Genomic DNA, 18,984 nt, shown 5'->3' with positions numbered 1-18,984 from the left:
GCCAAAGCATTCCCTAGTCAAACAAACATCTCACCGAGATCAACAAGACAAACAGAACTTAGCAATTCTGATATCTAACCTGAAATATTTTAGAATAGCCCAATGTTTGAGTCAATATTTTGTTGAAGGCAGCCCACCAATGTAGAAGCATCTCTACAGGCACCCAAAAAACCCAAACTGCTGCTGAAAACATTGCCTCAAACACTGCTGCATGGTGCAAAGTTATTTGTTTGTCTTTTTTTCCATGCTGGCTATGTTGGTATCACTTAAATACCATATAACTTCTCAAGGTAGCACTTAAGGGATGCCTAGGAGTTATCCTGGTCCTGCTCCACAGAGATAAATTTCACAAGATAATACACTGGAAATTATCAGAATAAACTATACTGTCCAGCAAGCAATATCTTCAGATGTTGCCCTTGCCCAGTTATCTACTTAAAATATTGTAAGAAAAGCCCTTCTTCCCATTCTTTCCCTTTCTTATTGTTTTTGTTCAAATTAACTTCATTGCTTTATTCTCCGAAATAATCAAGTCAAAGAGGTCAGTTGCTCCTCAGCCTTCACTGGAGCTGAAGGTGCACCGTTTTACATTAGCTACAGTTTTGGCCCATATTATATTTTAGTGGAAGGAGGAAAAGGATAATAAATCCACTCTGGAAACTAATGAAAAAGATTATGTGAAACGTATTTTAACACATACTTGGTACAGTAAATCTGTGGACGTCCTTTGAGGAAGCCTTCCAGGGGTCCTATTTTACCATTAGCAAAGTAATATACATTGTCTGTTTTACCCTCGCCTTTACGGTACAGGTCATAAACTTTTTAACATAATAATTGCATGGCAACTGCCCAATTAATATCGCCACTGACCACATACCTCTCCCTAATGTTTGCTGTACACAGATTCGTCAAAAGAGAAACTACACTAAGACGAGACAAAAGGGGTGTGGGGGAGATTTGTTCCCTGAGCTCCCACTTGGTAATAGTACTTCTAACATCATTGCACTGTGGTAGGCCAAATATAACAAGGCTAGAAACGTAAAAGACAGGAGACGTTGGAGGAAAGCAACGTGCACGTGACTCAGAAGGGAAGAAAGCTTATATGAAATATAAGGAAACAAGGGACTTCTGATGAAGCTTTGAACAACCTGAAAAATGTCAACACTGATGCAGTAGGGAAGAGTCCTGACACAAACCCAGAAGAGCCCAGCTCTCTTGTTGACCTCTTTTCTGTCTTGCATCACTGCAAGACTTTCAAGGCAAGACTGGCCTTCTAGGTTATTACCAACTCTAACACTCAGAAAACCATGAATAAGGGATAAATTTAAATAGATAAACATAAAATCACTTTTTTTTTTTTTAAATTTTGCCCTATGGCATTTTTGCTTTTAAAGGACTTGGTCCCCCCCTCCCCAGTCTAGACACTGCAGAAAAGAGAACATGGTATGTAAAACGGGGATTCTTGTGCAAGGCTGCTGATCTTAACAAACACGACTTCAAAAAAGACAACATAATGATAAGTGCTGGCAACACCTCATTTAGCATAGGGCTCCGACCTCAGCTGAAGGTTTGAATGCTACTGTAATAGAATAAAATGACAAAACTGAAGTTGCTGGAACATGCTGGCTCAGATTCTGTGCTGCACAAAACATCTCAAATTCAGCAGAAAGTTACAGAAGTAGTCTTCGAGTACGCCAAACTAGCTTCTACAACCTCCAACACTGAAGAATAAAGATGAGCTCAAAAAATTCCCCTCCCTGCACTCTATCTTGTGTGTGCTATCATCAAATTGATTAGCACTGTTTCAAAAGACAATTTTATTTAATCAGCAAGGAAAACAAGAACTATGAATTGTCACATAATGCCAGTTATAAGCCAGAGTTTCTCTCCAGCAAAGAGAAACAATGCCCATATACTCCAAATCATTGATGGGTGTTGCCAAAAATCATCACTGGATTTAGCACAGTAATAAGATAAAAAGATGGGCAGGTGCTAATATATCCTTGGTGTAAACAGATGAACAAGCTGCACTCAAATATCAAGAGTTTTTCTTCATCTCTTGCACAGATAGGCCATAGAGCTAAGCAGAGACAACATATCTTGCCTCTTTTGTCCCCCTCTTGTTCTCCTGATTTCTCACAAGGGAAAAAGAAACCCTGTAAGAAAACTGAGTAGTGACAAATCACACTGTAACAGCTATGGTACTTTGAGATTTAGACCACACCCCTCAGAACCCAAATGTTTTTGGCCAAAACCATAGGTGGAATAAACTATGCGAAACACATTGGCAAAAACAGTTCTAAGTAGACTTGCACTGGCTGAAGCTTTGACAATACAATTGATACAACTACTGCAACGTAACAAGGTGCCATTAAAAGTACGTATCCGTGAGAAATTCTAGTTCCTACAAAGTATAGCCCTGCAAAGCAAACATAGCAATCTGGGTAAGACAAGAAATAGGTCTCTTGGAAATCAAGAGAGCATCCCCAGTGCTGCAGTCAGAAGTGGATGGCTGATGCTCTTCTGCTGTTTCAGTAGGGCACAGGCTATCCAGTGGTGTCCTCCTGACTCCCTGCACATAGGCCCAGCTGATCTTAGCTGCCTCCAGCTGGGCACTCTTGTTTGGAATGCTTTGCAACATCTAGTTGTCAGGACTGACAACTTCTAGTTGCCCTGACAACTTCTAGTTGCCCTGACAACTTCTGGCAAACAAGTGACTTTTCTGCATTCCTGTCCCCAAATCCATAACAACATTTTTCCTTTTTTTTTTTTTTTTTAAAAGAAAAAAAGGTTTGTTTCTGAAGAAAATAAATGGAAGATCAGCTTTAATTCTTTTCCTTATTGTTTCATTGGAAGTATCTGCCTTTTAAGGCTTGTTTAAAGCTAGAATATGTAGCAAGTTAACTTGAATTAGTCCAACAGACTGTTTTAAAATTGTGTAGTTTCTCAATGCATTTTCATTAAACCATTTAAAGTGGGTTTGTGGGAGCAACACAGTAAAGCTCCTGTACATTATCAGCTGTGCCTTAATCTCTCAGCCATGCTTTTGCAAAGTCCTGGACTTCTATCAAGAGGAACATATCACAGGCCCATCCTGAAGACAGTTAATTAACACAGCACATAACAGTAAGCAGCATTTTTCTGTCCCTTGCTACATGTTCATGCTGATACCACGCAGCATTATCAGTGTAACTGCTGGCTTGCTTTTTAGACAGACCATCCTATTTTTTTTTTTTTTTTTTAACAGTTCTGTTGTAACTGTTCTTGTTGAACAGTTCTCGTAATTGTTCACCAGTGGCTCTTAAAAATGGCAGCGGTGAATCTAGTCTTTACATCCTAGACACAGAAAGCCTATCAGTGGCCTCAGGAGAGCTCCAAAAACCTCACCAATTCAGATGCAGAAATGTTTGCTGTATACCTGACAGTTATGCCTATTTTTTCCTCACAAAAGATCTTGTATACAACAATTGACCTTAAAATTGATTAATCCTCCCTAAACTTTATTTATTCAGGTTACTTAACTGCCACGGTTTGTAAGACGGTAGAGACAGCCAAATGCTTCTCCACACTTTCTCCTAAAGAAATGCTGAGGGAAAGTGAGTTTTGACATCTTTCACTGCTTTGTCCTTTGTAGCTGGGTTATCCCAAAAGCAGCAGCCCACAAAGAGAAGCTGGTCCCAGAAAAATCTAGGACGAAACTCCCCTCAACTACAATATTTTCATCTGCAGTTGCTTTTATTGACTTGTTTAAGGATTCACTCCATGACTTCAGCTGTCCTTGCAGAAACCTGTTCAGCAGCAAGGGAACAGCCAAGCTTGCCAATATTTCTCCTACGCTGACTGACAGCTTTCTAAGCTCACAAAAGAGAGATGATGGGATTGGCTTACAAAAATCCCAGGACTTCTTGTTTCATCCTAAATCCCATTGATATGCAGCACAAACAGTCTCCAAATGCGTATGACAAAGCAACAGATCCACAGGAGGGGAGTACTTATTTCAAAACATGGCTGCAGTGATAATAGACAAAAAAACACATGACAGTGAAGTGATAACAGCAAATGGATGTACCTCAAGTAACAGGCCTCTTCCTGCAGATACACAAAGCTTGTAGGAAGCCCAAATGCCAACTGGGTCTTGGAAATACATATAGAGAAATTATCCCTTGATTTCTTTAGGACAAGAGCCTGCCTAAAGTCTAATCCATGCCCTCTTTTGTCTAATAAGCATAAAAAAACCTGAAGTACTGTGTCCTCCAGAACTGCATGCCTTCAACGGTCTCTCTCTTAGCCCTCCTTTCCTACAAAATAAGGAGACCCACTTTTGCTCTGTACCATGTCAGATTAACAAGGTATCAACAGACTTTTCTTAAAAAGCTTCTCAAGATTACCGACTAGAGTTCTTCTGAGACAGTCCAATGTAGCTACTGAGTCATGCAAATACCCCATGTTTGCTTTTATCTTGTTTTCCCCTCACTTTGACTGAATCATGCTTAAAGGCAATGAACAAAGGCAGCAGAAATCAGTGCTGCCAAAATCCCACAAATTCTGTAGGATTTGCTGCCTTTATGAGTAAACACTCCAGCTGCTAGATTCACGTGCATACACAACAATCTTGAAGCAGAGGCTTAATTTTTATTTTCTATTTTTTAATGGTTGAACAGGTAAGAAAGACAACCTGATGACCTGGGGGGGGGGGGGTGGGAAGGGAGAACTGAAAAGGTAAATAAAAAGACTCTGAGTTAAACATTTAGGATTCAAGCACAATGGGCATGGCAGGAGAGCATACAGAGTTGCCCAATTTTCTTTGTCCAAATGGGGAGGCTATACCTTTGTTAAACTGGAAAGTGGAAGCAATTCCACTGACTGGAAAGGTTTCCTGGCTGTCTTCCTTTCAGATTAGGTGGAACACAGTCACATCTTTGTTTTAGAAAGTTAAAACGATAGGGAACATGATCTGAAACACAAGTCACATATCAGCAGTATGCAAGCAATAGAGGTCATTTTAGGCTACTAGCCAGGGATGAAAACACATAGCTCTAGAAAAGCCCTGGCAGTGCCACTTAAAAAGGCTGCCTTCCTTTGGAGGGCAGGGGAAGATGCTTTGAGGTAAAATGCTAGCTAAAGAACGGCCTGGGGAAGAGAACAAAGAAACTGTCTCCTGCTGCTTCATTCCTGCTGTGCGAGGGAAACAGGAGTTTAGGCATACACTGTAAGCAAATAAGGACTGCCTCCAGATGGTATCTGACTTAATCACTGATTTCCTCCGAATGAATGGTGATCTACTGGACCTCAAATTCTGGTTAACAGCTCATGTCACGCAGGGTAAAGGTAAATTTTAATTTATCATGCCAAATCACTCATATTTAAATGACCTTTTCTAGATATGCAACGTTATGCTTTCATTTCATATAGTCACAAAAACATATCCTTTAAGAAAATTTCCTGTGGTATGTAAGTTGTGGCTACAGAGAAACTCAACAGGGATTTGCACCTGCCTAAGAGCCTGCCCAAAGTTCTAATCTTTGGTGCTAACATACTGTAAGGAATAAGTGGCTGAAATATGTCATTACATGGGATGGATCCATCAAGCAATTTTCTTGTCAGTAGATGCTCCACAGATGTACTTAATGGGTAGCACTCAGATGCTAGCAGAGAAAACCCAACCCTTCTGAAAACTAATCCTAAACTAGTTTCATTAAAACACCTCTGTAAAGGCAAGTACTGAAAGGACATCACCTAATGCTGGGTGTATTTTCACCCAAAGAAAGAAGAAATAATCAAAAATGGTATTGCTGCTAATATTTGTCTTTGGACTTTTCACTGATTACACTCATCATCTACAGTTTCTTTCCCTTGGTATTACTCAGAGCGGAGACAAGGCAAGCAGCAGAGAACTTAAGAGTTAAGTTTAGCTCTCTGATGTTTTATACAAGGGTTGCAAATGCAGGGAGAGCAAATGTTGCTGTTTGTTCAGCATCCATCTTAGACTCCACAGAGAAACACTACTGCCAGCACAATTTGAATTGTCCTGCGACTTCTGCATCAAGGCACAAATGACTATGAGCAAGATTCTTACTCAGCTGTCACATAACTTTTCATTAACCTGTTTAGAAAAAGTCAAAAAAAAGCTGTAAGAATAAATGGCTGTAAGAATAGCTAAGATTTAGAGGTAGGAACATTATATTACCCAACTTTATATGTTTTTCCCTCAACAATCAACTTTATATGTTTTTCCGTCAACATTAAGACATTAAAGATGTATTAATAGTCACATGCTTAGTCCCTTTTTTTTTTTTTTGTCCCTAAGTAAAACATTAAGCACAGGAATCACTGTAAATCCCAGTAAAGTTGATGGAATTAGAGTAGAAATGCTCTTCCAACCGTAAGTAGTAGCTCAATGGATTATACTCTATTGTCATCTTCACAATACTGAGGCTCTGAGCTTTTATTAAATCACAAAATGGGCCCTCGTTGATTTTGTTGAAGCGTCACCTAGAAATTTCAATCCTAGCCCAGTACCCCATAAGGAAAGGTCCTGTACAAACATAAAAACAAAGCAAAACCTTTCAAAGAAACAAAACTTCTGACGGTAATCTTAGTTTTGCTATCCTGGCCTGTAACAAGGACCCTTTCTCATCAGGGTTAATACAGTGGTGCTGTTTTGTACCGAAAGGAGTTGACTTCAAAATCCCTCGCATAATTGTGCCTTACTCTGTTATCCTCAGGTCTGCACAAACAAATAAAAGATTCTCTTCCCTGATGAGTTTTTCAAGGCTGTTTTGCAGTGTGTAAGCACCTGGCAGCTTTGACGACTCACAGCAGTTCATTTGCTTTTCATCTGGACAAGAACTAAGTTCACTACTTGTCTAGCTCAGCAGCGCTCCATCAAAACACAGAGTACAAACATCAGGAGCAGGACTGTGCTTAGTTGACCTACTTATTACAGTCTCAGGGCAAACTTTGTCTCGCCCTTCATTGTTCTTTTGCCCCTGAACCACCAAATAACACCTCTTTCCAGATTCTCAGGAGATATGGGAAACGTACTGGCTAAGCTACCATTGCAAAGTCCTCCTGTCAAATATCGAGCCTCCTTCCTCGCCTTCGAGCTCAATGAGATCAGTACAAAAGTGCCTTGGCATGCTAAACCACTCTGCTAACTCAAATTACTTTCTCTAAAACCATGTCTGCTCTAAAATACCTTCTCTTTCTTAGCAATACTAATAAGCAGCCAAACTGCATAGACACTGTGGTGACAGTACTTTAGATTTAATACAGTACATCTAAATTAAATGGGCTTAACACACTGCTTTCTTTTCCTTTTCAAGTACTGTCTTTCAACTGCAGATCTTACTGTTGTTTCAGCCTTGATAGAGTTAGAAAAATTGACAGCTCAAATATATAAATACTTCAAACATGCAAGGCAGGTCTAGATCCCAAGGGAAATTTCTGAGCTTTTCCAATATTCAGATTTGATTATTTATGCAATTAAATAAGAAAGGAAATTGCTAATAAATCTATGCATGGGTTTGGCCCGTTGTCCCAGTTTGCCTTTCCCTGCCCTACTCTTGTAATTGCTGTCTGATTAGGACTGAGGAAGAGTAGTCTTGTTTCACATACTAGAGTGGAACTTGAGAACAGTTTTCCTAATTCACAGCTCTGCCAAAGATTTCAGACAAAACCTTGGACAAGTCACTTGATCTCTGTGAATCCACATTTCCCCTCCATAAAAATGGGAAACAGCAGTGCTTCCTTTCGCCTTTGTCAGTGAATCTTAAAGGCAAGATCTTTGACACAGCGGCAACTTCATAAAACAAACCCCCTAAGTTGTACCAGTAGATACCAAAGTGACAGCCAAGATGCTGAGATGAATTAGCTCTGACTCAGATGTTACAACACAAACAACCCCATTAAAAAGGCTTTACTAGTAAATATGTCCTATTTACTGTGTAAAAGTAGCCCATCTGAGCTACCCAAACACAGATCTGCTTCTCTAATCTCTAAGATCTGCACACCCTGTCTTTTGACAAACTCTTCAGAATGGGAGATGAAGAAGGCCCCTTTGATGCAAGTTTCATAGGCTGAAATTAACCTAACATAACCATACTAAGTGGCCTACAGTGATTCCACTCTAAGGTAGCCTCAGGCCGCATACCTGGATAAATCCCGTTAGTTAGACTCTCAAATCAATTCCCACATCAGCTACTGTTTTCTGCCTTCCTTTCTCTTTCCTGATGCACCTTTTTGTCTTCCTCCTGTTGACACGTTTGGGGGTGGGGAAGCAACCCTTAAAGCTACTTTCTGGAACTGAATTCTTGTGCTATCCACAGAAAGAAACCTAGCTAAGAGCTACAGGAAGGCCTGTGAGCCACTCACACTTGCCTTTACTAACCTTAGGAAAGGCTGTATAGATCAGCCTAAATTTTTTTCAGTTTGAAGAACACGAGGGTTGGCTGTGTATTTGTGATCTCTCAATTTCCATTAAATTTGTGTCAACTGCCTCTGAAATAGCACTTCACCTTTATCACTAGATTTGCCTTGGAGCTCTGTGTAATATACTTTGTGTGAAGAAATTTTGCCTCAGTCACTTAAAAATTAGTCATTTCTTCCCCTTGAATACTTATCTTTTCATGTTTATGAATAAGCTGCGGCTCTGAAGAATTTACTGTCATCAGTGACTGTCTTCTGCTTATGTTGTTATTCTTTTCAGATTTTAATATTCTCTCTACTTGAGACATTTGTTCTGCAGTTTTGCAACTTGCGAGGAAATAAATTGGAGGGAATGTAAGCAGGCAAATATATGCCCATATTAATCCCAGACACTTCAGAAGCAATACAAAGGCACTGGAGTGCCTACATCAAGGCTGTTTCTACACCTCATCTTGAAAATACTCCTGGAGTAGCTCACATAGTAATTGTCCCCTGCTGCTTACTACCATTGCACAGTTAGAAGTTTTCACCTTGACAGCACAAGGATCCCGAAAGTGCTATTTATACAGCTCAGTGGGAAGCCAGTTAGCTTTCTTTAACCCATTGGTAAAAATCCATTTAAGTTAAGTTGCCTAACCATGTACTGAGGCAGACAATGAGCCCTAGCACAACTCATACTGTTGATTTTATTACGGGGTCTAGCAAGCCCTGGGAGGCAGAGACACCTCAAATAGCCATGACCACAAAAACTTCCCCAGCCTTTGCCACTTACTTAAGTGCTTACACACAAATGCAGGTGTACAAGTCACAAACTTGCATTGACTACAGCGGGGCCAGTGTATGATGCTTAGCATCAGTTCTTGGGTTTGGTTCTCAGAACTGCTATCAAGTATTAGCAGTTCTTGCCAAAGGTTAATTGGTTCTTGTTTAAACGAGCATCCTTGGTCTGAGAAATCTCCAGTTTAGAGACCAAGAAGAGACTCAGAACAGGCAACTGATAGGCAGTTTCTACTCAGGTTGAGACCACGCACTACAAGTGCCATTGCAGGAGTCACTTTTCATGCAGAAGTCATTTTTCAGAGAAAATGGGCAGGGGAAGGGCTTAATAGAGGATATCAAGAAAGTCAAACTGTTTCGTCCAGTTTGTCTATCGCTCTATCACATGTCAAGTATGGATTAAGGTTTCAAAATTTTAACTTACTGACACTTGCATTTAATTTGTAATATAAAACACATACAATTATGCCAAAAATTCATGTTCCTCCAATTTCTTAGCTAATGCACTTTTCATCTCCTCAGAACTTCTGCACATGCTGTTCAGTTACTGTGACATCTACCATCTCAGCTTCCAGATTGCTAATTCACTTGGACCAATGCGTACAAAAGGAATCACACATACACATACCCAACATGAAAGAACCACCTGCAGTGCCTACACGTCAACCTGATTTACTTCAACAGAGAACTACAAATTTATAGCAACTACTGACCTAGCCTGTATTTAATAATACTGCCTTCCAGCAACCAAATTCATGAAGATCTAGCACAGGCATGGAGACGGTTTGCATCTACTGACTTTAATCATGCCAAATTTAAATCTAATTAAAAGAAACTCAGACCCTCAACCTCAAGCTTGGCTTTTTATTTATCTTGTATTCTGACAGAAACCAAAAACCACAGCCAAACAAAAAAAAGAATCAGTTCAGTAGTTTTAGAAGTTGTTATTATTTCCATTTGCCAGTTTTACCACTGTGTATATATGAGGTACAATCCATATTGTTTTATAATGCCTATTTTTGGGCTCTATTTATCAGAATATAAAAAGGTAACAAGCTCAATTCATCACGATGCAAGCCCAGTACCTGAACAGGGATGCTGAAGGATCCTGCCCTTTAGCATTTCTGGAAAATAGCAACAAATTCGAACTGACAGGAAATTACTTTGATCTGACAATCACGACTGTAACTCACATTGAATATTGAATATCAGTTTCCTTTTAGTTCCAAAAAAAAAGTGGATAGACAGTCTGTGCATCTCATTGTGTAACAACTGATAACACCAATAAACTTTCTGAAGCTAGAGCCACTTGGAAGAACTATGTATTATCTTGCTGTATTTTGACACCCACAAACTCAACAGAATATGTCTTCAGATGTATTAAGAGTCACATGCTTGTGCAAAGATGGCAACTTGGCACTCATCATAAGAAATACAGTTTCTATTCAAATACTTCTCTTGCTGGTGCAACCAAAAAAAGTGGGCTGAAACAAGAATTTTCCATTGCAGTTTTTATATTCTGTGCGTTTTATCTATTAACAGAAAACAACCTATTATAAGTGATAACTCCATGCAGGGCTACATTATCAAAGACTGAAATGCCATTTTCTTTTTATTAAACATCCTGCAACGTGCCCTCCCTCTTGGAGGAGCGGAGGAAAATTATTACCAGGACAGCTACCACAACTTCAGGAACTAAAGTAAGCCTTAGGATATCAAATTCTTCACAAGTAGGAGCTACATGAAGTCTTGGAAATGACATTTTTGTGTTTCCCCATCCAACAAACAAGGTGCACGCACACTCCCTTAAAGAAAGAATAATAATGCACGTATGTGCACACACCCACGCTGCGTTCACAGTCCCCAGCTCTGGTATTTATTTTGGCTCTAACACACCTTCGATCCCCAATTCTCTCCAGGTTTGCTTGCTATTGCCATTAGCAGGCTATTATCCTTGTCTCCTTCCAAAGGTTTGACTGATGAACCAAAATAACTGGAAATTCATCAACGATCCTTCTAACAGCCAACAGCTATCCTTTACCTCAAAAAAGGACTGGGTCACATAAACCAAGACTAGCAACAATTACCAAGACATCCTCAGGGACCAGTTTGTTCCGTCCAGTTGTCTTCAAAACCTTGAGTATATCTGAATGTAGTAAAACTTAAGAGGCCCACAGAAAAACAGAACGAAACTACTGCAGCCTTAACCTGTCAACCAAGTTGCAGGAAATGCCTATGTCATACAATGACATTTTACCCCGCCAGATCAGCGATTTATCACATCTATAAAAAAGTTTGACTTTGTCCTTCATCTCGGAGTATCGTTCTTACCAGTGCAACATCACTCTGAATTCTACAATGACGATCCATTATCGTTTTATATTTCCAGCTGCTATGCAAGAGTCTGAAAATCTTCTTATGGGTGAACTAACACATCCAACTCCAGTGTCTCTATAGAATTCACTGTCTGCACCAGACCTTCGCTATTTGAGAGATGTGGCTAGAAGGAAGGTCAAATCTAGCCCCACTGAAATGGTAAAATAATACTCTCAAAGGCAGAGGTCACTCTAGTTTAAGTTAGTACAAGTACACAGCTAAGCTATTTGTGCTCCCAACTCTACACAGAGCCAGATGTCTCTTCTACATTCTCAAATCGTTGTAATTCAATTACATTGAAATGTTAAAAGCCGAACAAGATCAGGCAGCTGATAAAACCTTCAACGTTTCACCAAATCTGACAACTTCATCTTATTAAGCGTTGGACATGAAATTGGTATTTCCATACACAAGCTAAATACCCACATTAAATTGTTCTTAAAATATGTTAAGTCAAAGTAAACTTCCAGAGTTAAATAGGCAGCAAAGAGATCATTATGAGAGCTCATTCAGCTGAAGACTTAGGGTGCACTAAGCATAACACTGAGCACTTCCACCACACTTTAAATCTCCAAAGTACTGTACAAACATTCACTAATTAAACAATATCTAATTCATCTTTTCTCCCTTTAAAGAGAGAGATTCTGTGTTGGCACGGTTTCACATAGAAGGAAAAAACAAACAAACAAACAAAAAACCCACACAGGCAAACGTAAAGCCATACACTTACTGCCATGAATGGAGCTTCTCATAAGCTTAGTAGGCCAGGAACGTTCAGGACACGGGCAGGAGATTACAGAGCAACTGCTGGATGTGACCTCACGGGATCTGTGCAAGAGTTTGGGAGTTTCGCTTACAGATGAGGCAATGATGATCCTGCCACCTTCAGCTCCCTCCGAGTATAAGATTTTCAGAGGCACCTGGACTGATCCAGTGTCAGAAGACTGAATCTAGTCCGATTTAAAGAAAATAACGCTTGCGGGCACCAATTTGTCCTTCGGCCTGCTGAAATAGCGGCCGTTTTCCCTCACAAACAGGGAAAAGACATCTTTTGATTGACAAGACCGGTTTATCTGTTGGGAAGAGAAATCTGCAAGTTTGCCTTTATTCTTCTTTCTTGCTTCCTCTTTTAAGAGCTTGGAACCCATTCACTGGTTTTCAAGGTACTGACTAGGGAAAACAGCAAGCACCACAACAGTCAACACAAACGTTTCTGTGGCTACTGAGGGCTTATACATCCTGTGGCTGAACAGAAATACTCAGGAGCATGAAGAAGCAACAGCGCGAGATCGATCAGGAACACAAACGCTTTAAATAGGCTTGGTCAAGAGCAAAGAGGTAACAGCATCGAATTGGCCAGAAACTCTTGCTGTGATCTTCTCATTTCTTGTCAAGATAGAGGTAATTACACTTGAGTAAGAAAAAGTCCACATCATAGCATGAAGCAACCTCTAATACTTCCCCCAAGGTAGCAGCCCTTTTCTCCATGCCACCATATCTTCCTGGTAATTGAGGATACATGCAAATTGCTTTGATGATCTTGCTGCACAGCTCCTGAAAAACAGAGGCCAAAGAAGAAATTCAGTATGTTAATGCAACTGGCAGACGTCACCATTAAAAATTTTCCCACTTAGAGGGGACAATTACACCAAGCAGGAAAGGCAGGTAAGTCTTCACTACTCAAAATATTTTTTATCCCCTTGGAACATGACTTTGTCACATTCAGCCACAGAATACAAAGCCTGTTATGAGAAAACGCCTTAATAGAGTTGTTTTGATATAGATGTAACATTTGGACCTTGCAATACTATTTCTCCTCTTTGCAACACTTCTCAAACAAAAAACATTGCTACACATGAAAAGCAGCTATCCACAAAATGTAGTTTATGCCAGTCTTTATTTCTTTTTAACAGCTTACATTCTTACTGTACACAAAGTACAAGAAGGGCTTTGTCAGCTCTTTGCAAGTAGAACTGTGACAGGTCTTTGCATAAATGCTTTGGGTTTCAGACCTTGCAAGTGCTGTGTCTCCCTCTAGTGACCGCTCCACATACCTCCTGTTCTGCTACTGCTGCCAAGCAACGGGCTCCTCTCTGCAGGCCCAGCGGTTTGGAAGGGGCAGGACTCAGAATGTTAACAGCAGAAAGCAGGAGGAGTTCTTTGCACAAGGAACAGATGCAGGGAAATCCTTTATGTTGATTTTGCAGGCTATATTTCTTGTTGTAGGCATACACCCCCAAAAAGTCAATTTCAGAGGCAAAGAAAGAAAAAGCTGTGAAATGCCAGCTTTCATGTTACCTGGTATATCCTTGAGTTACCTGCACTGCACTAATGCTGCTAGGTTCCATCTTCTTTCATGATCACATCCTATCCTTCATCTCTTCCTCCCCCTCCCCAGATGTAAGGACCACGGCTCCTCCTCTGACAAACAAGATAGGCTCTGCTCGTTTAACTAACACCTATTCAATACTTTGTCATCTCCTTTACTGTTCAGTGCGAAGTCCTATACCTTACTTACAGTATATTACTCTAAACCTTTCCCAAAGATACCATTAGGCTCCTCACAAGGTTTTTTTGCTCTCAGCACTCTATTTTTGAGTTTTTCAGAAACAAGTTATTTTTCACAGCATTTCTAACAGATAAAAGACATTATGTCCAGATGACAGACAGCAAACTGAGGGAAGAAAGGCCTTTACGGTCAAGGGAGACCACTAACTTCAGGTGTTTAACTTCCAGTGCCAAGAATCTGATAAAGTTATACATGTTTAAATCGGGGTTTCCATCATATTCAAGCACCGTTCTGACTGCTCAGCACTTCTGTGCTTGAATATGCAACCAAAGACATTTTAACTTTAATAGTTGCGAGCATATGAATGAAAGTACATACAGCAGGAGAAAAATCTTCTGCAATACTAGTTCTCCTCCACCCAGTACGTTTGCTCTGAGGCACACCAACTCCCCAAAGCAATTTATTTCAATCAGTAAGGGCACTGCTGTAAGATGAAATTTATCCCTATAAAGAGATACAAGACCAGCTCCTATAAGCAATTTAGATCCTCTTTTGAGGTTTTAAATTGTACCTACACCATGTGATGACATTTAAGACAGTGACTTTCATCTTATGTGCTCTGTTGTTTCCTGTTGTCTCTCATTACAAAACAGAAATGCTCTTAAACAGCTGCTAATTTTAGAGCATATTTAACCTCCTAAAATGTTTGCCCTCCCAACAGGTAGAATCACGTAGGACTGACTCGCATCTCTAAATACAGGTTGGCAGATTACACCACATCTAAAAGTGAAGAGAAGCAATAAAACTGGTCATTACCAGGAACTGACCAGAAATTCAAGGAGATGATTGGTGACAGCAAGCACCCATTACCGGTTTAATAATTGCACATAATTAATTAGCAAGTCCTCTCAAGGAAGAAACTACTATTTTCTATTGCCAAGGCATTCCCAAGGTGCATAACAATCCTTTGCTTTCCTCTCTTACTAAATGCATCATTGCCACATGAAGACCCAGCCTTTAAGACAGAAAATGCAAAGACTACCAGTCAAAAGAAAGACCATTACCAGCTTCCAGCCGTTACCCCCGTTACAGTAGCATCCCCAGAGAAAGAGACCCCATCGTGCAAGATGACATACACGCGCAATGCAAGAACAGGTTCTGTTCAAGAGAGCATATGCTTTACAGAACTAAGAAAAGCAGAAAGAGAGGTGGCCCTATTTACAGAAAAGGGATTGAAAGATAGTTTGCCCACAATTACAAGGGAGTATGTGACAAGTTAAGTTTCAGACTCTCATATCAAGTCCTCGAACAATACTATTCCTCTAAGACTTTCAATCAACCAGATCAGAAGCGGTTGTATAGAAGCATACTGGAGCACTTCACAGAGGACTTTGTCATGATAGAACTATGAACACTGAGTAGGAAACACTGGAGAAATAGTAACATTGAGAAATATTGACTCATAGAGCCAAAACAGCATGGATATTTCTATTACACCAAGTAGGTCTTTCCAGGTTGCCAGTAGGAAAGAGTTATCAGGGCAAGATTCACTTTTTGTGCACTTTAAGAGTACAGTTCACACACATCCTAATTCCAAAGGACTAGCATAAGAAAGAATAGCAGCTTCGGGTTCCAGTGCTAAAGAGCTTTTTTTGTGAAATCTCCCATCACAAGATTTTTCTAAAGGTTTATCTATTCATAAATAGGGAGTTTATTCCGAGGTTTGTAAGAGACTCACTTTTGCAATCTAGCGCTCCATTGAGCTAGTACTTTTTCTACCCATCTCTGGAATCCAGTTATTTAGAGCCTTTTTTCCTTCCAACTTGCAGGCCCAGAAGTAGAATAGAATAACAAACAGCATACTACTCTTAAGGGATTGATCCCAGTGTCCTCAAAAATCAATATTCTCATCACCTTGAAAGAGATGACTTTGTCCCACAGGCTCTAGAAGCTTCCAATGTACTGCACTTCATGCAACATCATGAGTACTTTGCACAGTAAGGTGACATCTTATTTAGATGAGAACAAAGTGAAGAGAATACAGCCAGCATTCACCAGCATACTGCCCCCAGTATGTTGGGCAGTCAGTACAGTCCTATGAACAGGGCATTGGAACTGCAGACTAATCACCCAAGTTTCACACTCAACTGCCTTATAAAAAGGGGAGGGAGAAATAGGAAGTTCAAGTCACCCTTTAACATACACAGCTAGTTCCGCAGCCACAGACTTGGCTTTTATTTCCTCCAATGGAAGCACGCACAATATTTCCTCTCTGCTACTTTCTCATATGGTTCTCCATACTACTGGAAAGACATTCAGCAGACTGATCCTGATCCAAATTAACAAATTTGGTTGCCTTCCACCCCTCTGTATTTCAATATAGAACTGCAGCAAGAAAGCAGCAAGCCCAAAATTGTAACTGTGTACACCAATATTCTCTTACAAACAAAAAGTTACAGTTCCGCACTTTGGGCATCTGCAACATTATGCTGAAACAGATCTGCCATCTGAGGAAGCAGCAAAGATGGACCAGGTCAAAGAAGAAAAGCCACACTCCTCCTTGTAACATCACTCCCGAGTGAATGGTACTGGTGGAAAGAATTTGTGCAAATGCAGATTGAAACAGATCACAATAACTGGCATTCTGGACTGATTTCTTCTGATCCAAATCTACTCCATCATACTCTGCTCCGTCAGCATCAAAACCTTCTCAGCAGCAGCACATTCTAATCTGACAGATTAGGAGTCGCAGCACTTTGCTAGCAGGGTCTCCTTCCTTTTCATTTGCATAGTTCCCAATTGCTTTGGATTTGTGTGGTGGTCTGAATAATAATTTTGAGAGCTGCTTTGAGAGCAGGTAAGTTTGGTTTCCTCTGTAAGGAACAGCCCTTTCTGAGCTGTAATTTCTCCTCTCAAGCAAAACTCCCCCTTAAAATTGGTGTGCTAAATAGGTACCAGCATTTCTTCTTTATCAACGTTACAGGCTTTCATCCCAAGAACTCCTATTTACAGTGACCCATGCACATCTTCACACACTGTTTACCATCTGCATTTTCGCCCCATGCAGGCCTACATAAGGGCATGTGCGTGGTACACAAAATCACTATGCCAGTTGGCTTAGCAGAGAAGCTAAGTACTTCACCACTAGAAGCAGGCCTTAAAGCACATGATTCAAGCTTTCTCTGCCAAGAACGTTTTCAGAGAGGAAAACAGATGGCTAAGAGGGCTTCACACAACTTCCTCTCCATTTACCAGTACCTGCCATCACATCTGCATAGTTGCATAGCCCTTCCTTTTGCATTCCAGGTGAGACCACCCCCCCCCCACGGGTAAAATGCTACTTCACCCAGGCTAGTCTAAAGTTGAAAGCTTAATTCTGCTATTTAGTTCTCCTTCTCGGCATTCTTCCAATCCTTAGACATTCTTCTCTTCTCCTCCCCCAGCCACCTCCACCTAGCTCCCACCTCTTTCCTCTTTCAGCAGCTCTGCTGATAAAACAAATGTTTATTCTAAGTTGATACATCAGCTCAGAGCTCTTAACCATTTACTGTGGAGGTGGTGGGGGAAGGAGAAGACTGAGAAGTTTGCACGGCAAACTGTTCCGCATGTAACCTCTAAAGCGAGCACTGTTTCCCCTCGCGCTCCTCCGCGGTCGTCAGCACAAACAGGTTAGCTAGTGTTCTTCACTCCGGTCATCCGCGGCAGCTGATGCATAAACACACGTGTTGCTTAGGTCACACATGCCATACGGCTTCTCCTTTAAACCGATCGAAGGACAGAAATGCATTTTTCCATACGCGTGCCTTCATACCTGAAGACGAAAACGCGTGACCGTGCGCACAAAGGAGCCAGGAACGAACAAAGCTAAGAGGAAGCAGAACTTTAAAGACTGAGCCGGTGGCTCTTCCTAACGGCCGCAGCACCTGCTTAAAGCGGCCCGCGCCCAACGGCCGCCGCCCCCTGTTCAAGGCGCTCGCGCCCAACGGCCGCGGCACCTGTTCAAAGCGGCCCGCGCCCAACGGCCGCGGCACCTGTTCAAAGCGGCCCGCGCCCAACGGCCGCCGCCCCCTGTTCAAAGCGCTCGCGCCCAACGGCCGCCGCCCCCTGTTCAAAGCGGCCCGCGCCCAACGGCCGCGGCACCTGTTCAAAGCGCTCGCGCCCAACGGCCGCCGCCCCCCGTTCAAAGCGGCCCGCGCCCAACGGCCGCCGCCCCCCGTTCAAAGCGGCCCGCGCCCAACGGCCGCCGCCCCCCGTTCAAAGCGCTCGCGCCCAACGGCCGCGGCACCTGTTCAAAGCGCCCCGCGCCCAACGGCCGCGGCACCTGTTCAAAGCGGCCCGCGCCCAACGGCCGCCGCCCCCTGTTCAAAGCGGCCCGCGCCCAACGGCCGCCGCCCCCTGTTCAAAGCGGCCCGCGCCCAACGGCCGCCGCCCCCTGTTCAAAGCGGCCCGCGCCCAACGGCCGGGAGCTCTCTCGCCTCCACAGCGAGCGGGAGGGGCGCCGGGGCCGACCGCTCCGGCTCCGCGGGAGCCCTCTCCCCAGCCGCGCTCCTTCCTGCAATCTCCTTGCAATCGTAAATCCACTAGCGCCCTGGAGTTTTGGTTTTGAGGGGTTAGTTACAAAGACGCTGTTGAGATAAGGCAGGACGCTTTGCTAGGACCAGCGCGAGCCTTGCAATTGCAAGCAGTGGCTTTGATGGCCACATGCCAAGCCAGGACACGGAAAATGTTCATGAATATACAACAACCCTCATGTTAAAAAAAAAAAAAAATCCATTTCAAAATAGCAGGGTCATGAGCAAATATCAAAGCACAAATTCAGAAGTCCTAGTGCTCTCAAGGGAGACAGCTCAATCTGAAGTGTCCTTTAGGTAGAACTCGATGCCTTTGATAGTTCA

At 41.9% G+C, this 18,984-nt stretch overlaps 1 protein-coding gene across 1 annotated transcript in view; it reads right to left on the bottom strand.

Moving 5' to 3' along the window:
• Positions 1 to 18,662, bottom strand: part of ADRA1A (adrenoceptor alpha 1A) — a 233,022-nt gene extending 214,360 nt beyond the window's left edge. Inside the window, exons 1-2 of the mRNA XM_068920870.1 lie at positions 18,519 to 18,662; positions 12,311 to 13,134 (exon numbers count right to left, since the gene is read on the bottom strand). The gene's annotated coding sequence lies outside the window, so the exon portion shown is untranslated. The remainder of the gene's footprint in view (positions 1 to 12,310; positions 13,135 to 18,518) is intronic.
• Between the last annotated feature and the right edge of the window lie 322 nt (positions 18,663 to 18,984).

The sequence above is a fragment of the Struthio camelus genome, chromosome 27 (assembly GCF_040807025.1).
Source record: "Struthio camelus isolate bStrCam1 chromosome 27, bStrCam1.hap1, whole genome shotgun sequence".
In the NCBI taxonomy this organism is placed as follows: Eukaryota; Metazoa; Chordata; class Aves; order Struthioniformes; family Struthionidae; genus Struthio; species Struthio camelus.
This window is presented reverse-complemented; position numbering and strand designations above follow the sequence as displayed.